The following is a 4,200-nucleotide window of genomic DNA, read 5'->3' on the forward strand; positions in this document are numbered from 1 at the left end:
TTTTACAGGGAGCAGGTCAATGACTTTCCTCAATGTTTTCATTGCTCCATAGCACTTTCCAGCAACTTTCCGTATCTGGCTGTCGAACGTTAGATTGGAGTCGACCCAGATACCGAGATTCTTCACTTCTTCCTTAGGGAGAGGGACCTGTCCTAACGTGTCTGGCCACCAAGCCGAGGACCAGATGTTCGGTGTTTTACCTACCACTAAAACCTCAGTTTTGTTTCCATTCAATTTGAGGCAGTGGTCATTCATCCAGACTGTTCATTGGTATTCTGTTATTAGGATCCAACACGTAGCTCTGCCAAAGCACCTCATTCCTAATCAGCGATTAGCCGAAAACACCTTGGCATTTCCAGTAATAAGTTTCCACCAAGAGTCACGACCTGCACAACTCTGATACTGTAGTAATTGTCTTCACAAATAACATTTATAATGCACCCCTTTCTGGCACCCCTGTCTTGACCGGCACATGCTGCTATTCCAAAACTGGAACTCCAGACCCAAATCCGACAAAGCACTCCAGATAAGGCCCCAATAGATGGCTTTGACAATGCACTTCAACCTAACATGTGTCAATCATCTCCTGATATTGTAAAACTGACATCAACACACAGCTTTGCCAACATGTACCTTATTTCAGACATGAACCACTGTCTACTTTGCTATTAACAACAGCACCAATTATTCCACTAGGGCACCTCATCCCAAATTTTGACACATGTTTTTCCAACACAAAAAGATGTCCCAAAACACATCAGTTATGACCGGGTCCTTCACAGCAGAAACTATTATCATAACTATTTGTGAGCAACTCTCATACAAACATTTGGGTGAAATGCTAATAATGCAACGATCACAGAAGAAAGAAAATCAGTTTCTCTTCGGTTTTTGGGAGCAAAGGACCATGGCAGTTTGCACAATTTTCCCTCTGCACTGCTAGGGAACAGCTTTGGCACCCGATACTCATTACAACCATGCACGTTTTTATTCTTTTCCTCAGAAATGCTTAATTTTGCTTGCTTATCTAAATCTACTTTTGTCCATAGTAGTCTGGCCTCAGATGCGTCTTGCGCTTGTGGAGTCTCCAATGCCTGACGCTACCTCGAACCCAAAGTACTCCATCTGTGCCCAACCCTCTGCTGGGCAATATATAAGTAACCTGAATCAGTGAGCCTGAAGAATGTCTGATGGAACGACCCACGGAATGCACGGCTATCTAAGCTTCATGTTTTCGGTCAGGTGTCTGGAGTGACATCCCCAATCTCTGTACCTTGTGGATAGGGATCCAGGAACCAACCATTCTGTGATGTACTCGGTCTCACTAGCCTCAAAACATTTTGAGTGCAGAGGTGCACATATCTGTCAAGCATTCCTATCCCTCCCTCAAAAACGCTGAGCTGTTGCAAGGCTTCAAGGCTTCAGCTAGTCCCAGTGGCGGCCGCCACCTAACTTGAGTGGTAGGGCAGCCGCGGGAGGATGGCAGGGGTTTGGGGAGGGGGTTATATTAATGAAAAACATAAAAGACTTACCTGCTGCTCCGCTCCACTGATGGACATCCACACCCAATTCAGATGCTGCTCTCACGTGAGAGAAGAACAAGGATTGGTCTGAGCGGCCTCATTTGCCACTCAGATGGTGCATTGGAGCCTGAGCCTTTACTACAACCCTGCTGTGTAACCCAGCTGGTTTGGAGAAACATAAGTGAGAATGTATGCTAGGCCGGCCTAAGACGGCCAGCCAATCACACATGCATACTTATGAGTGCACTTTTCTCCTCTCTGACATGCCTGGCCCCGCCCTAAAGTCATTGAGGGTCTCGGACAGATAGCATAAATAAAATGACAATAACTGTGTTATTGTCATAGTATTTACCGTCTGCTGGCACAGGCTTCAGGGCGACGCTTCTCCGCCATTTCGAAGGTGCTGCGCCTGGCTAGTTCTGTGCCTCACTTAACTCACAGATCCCAGGTCCTGCGCATGTACTTGTGCAAGAACAAAAGACAAAAAGTGTACCTTGAGGAATCATTCATCTATAACTCAATTTTTTCAGTAGTCACATATGGGAACAAATTATTCATCAATCAGGGAATTTTCAAGAGTTTATATTTTATATATGTTTGATTTAATCAATTTTGTAAAAAAAATGGGAAATAAATACATCCATTATATCATGTACGGCAACAATTGTACTACTAACTCAGTATATGTAATAAACAGTAGTAGCAAACACCTTTAGTTTGGAAACTAAAGTATGGACAGTGCATAAAATAAACCATACATTGAGATTAATTAATTATTCATATTGATTTCATTGTGCATCACAGACATAAATCAAAACAAAAAGGTGTAATTGTGTCGACGTTTCGGTCTCTTTAACGGTCTACAAGATCCACGAGACCATCTTCAGGACGGTTACATTGCACCATGAATTTGATGGACAATCACCAAGATGTATCTCGATAGTCTGGAACCTTTTCCAAAATCTTTCACATACAATACTTCCAAATTGATAAGCTGTACGAGTAGTTCAAACGTTTTGGCTTGCACAAGAACCGGAATCAATCCGCTCTCCACTCGACAAACAGAACGAGTGGACATGTGCAAGGGCATCTCAGCCCAGAGATAACAAAACAACCCAAGAGTCAGTGATTGGTGCTCAGCCCCACACCCAAAGATCCCCAAATGCCCCCATAGGCTGGTTAAGTCTCAAGACATGACGAAGATCAGCCATATAAGACCTTGATAAGTCCAAGTCTCTAGAAAACGAAGTGTAAGCGAAGATGGACACTTACGTGGAACACAGGGCGTCCAGCTTCCCTTTCACTTCGTTTTCTAGAGACTTGGACTTATCAAGGTCCCTGCAATATACGTTTGAACCGTATCGTGTTTGCCCTTTGTACTTATGAACTTTAAATGAGATCATTCTTATTATAGTCCTCTGGGCTCAGGGGGCCAAGACTTGGGTTCCTTTGAATTTCCCATTGGATGAATCAGCTTTACTACTTATAAGCCTTGAAAAAGTCGTCAAGTGCAATGAAACACTTGTCGGCTGTTTATGTGATCTTATATGGAATGAAAACTAATGGAACCATCGGTTTTCTGTGTTTACCTTATGTTCATTGAAGTTGATCATACTGAAACGAACCTGCTACAGTGACGGGCCTCTGACTTCTCCTTGTGGTGGTGCTCTAGAACTCTAAATAATGTCTGGTATTCATCTTTAAAAGTGTCAAATAAACTGCAACAGCAAACACAATTACTTACAGTGTCATCTAATGGAGTTCAATTTTAATTTTGAAAACCAGTGCTTAAGCGCATGAACGTAACTCTGTGAGCTTGAACAAATATTGTTCTTATTAATCTAAAAGACTGTGGCCCAAATATAGTAAGAGTTCGCAATAGGTAGTACCACTTTTTGGCATAGCCCTGATGCAAAATCCATGTTGGGATTTACTAAGCCATACAAATCAAGATTTGTGGGGCTTTGCGTGGGATTTTGTCCCAAAACGAAGGCAAGACAGTGCATAGCGGTGCCTTGCATTACCTTGTGTCGGGGAGGTGTTACATGGGTGTAGCATAGGCGTTTCTTTGCATCTACTCATGTATGTTGATTCAAGCCCATATTTAGTAAAGTTTGTAAACATGGATTCATGTCATAATGGTGCGCCTATAGAGGCTGGCGTAACAAGGAGCAGTATTTTTATTTCTCATCGTACTTCCTTTTTGGATGTGTGCAGCATTCTGCAGCACACATACAAAGAGAAATAAGCCTTTATGAATAGGTCTTGTGGAGGAATGCAACACTTCCTGAATAAAAAGTACTGTGACCTATTCTGACTAACGCCAGGCACCCTTGCGTTGATGCAAATGGGTGCCTGCGTTAGGGCTATAAATTAAAATAAATGGACTAAGTGGGTAATTTACAAAAAATATTGTTAATAAGTTGCTATTTATGCATTTAGTGGCTTGAAACGCACTGAACAAAGTTAGCGCTAGGCAGCCAGAAGTGCACCGATGCTACGAAAGAGCAGATATGCGCCATATAATGTCTGGTGGCTTTAGCTTTGACGCAATGCTGCGCAGCGCAGCAACTTGCCCTGCTGTGTCCCGCCTCCGGGCTCGGGTACCCCGTCTGAGTCAAGGGGTCCGCCGGCTGGGTTCAGGGGCTCCCTGCGGCCCTGGGGAGCGTGGCCTCCC

This window comes from Triturus cristatus, chromosome 3_1 (genome assembly GCF_964204655.1).
Source record: "Triturus cristatus chromosome 3_1, aTriCri1.1, whole genome shotgun sequence".
NCBI classification, from domain to species: Eukaryota; Metazoa; Chordata; class Amphibia; order Caudata; family Salamandridae; genus Triturus; species Triturus cristatus.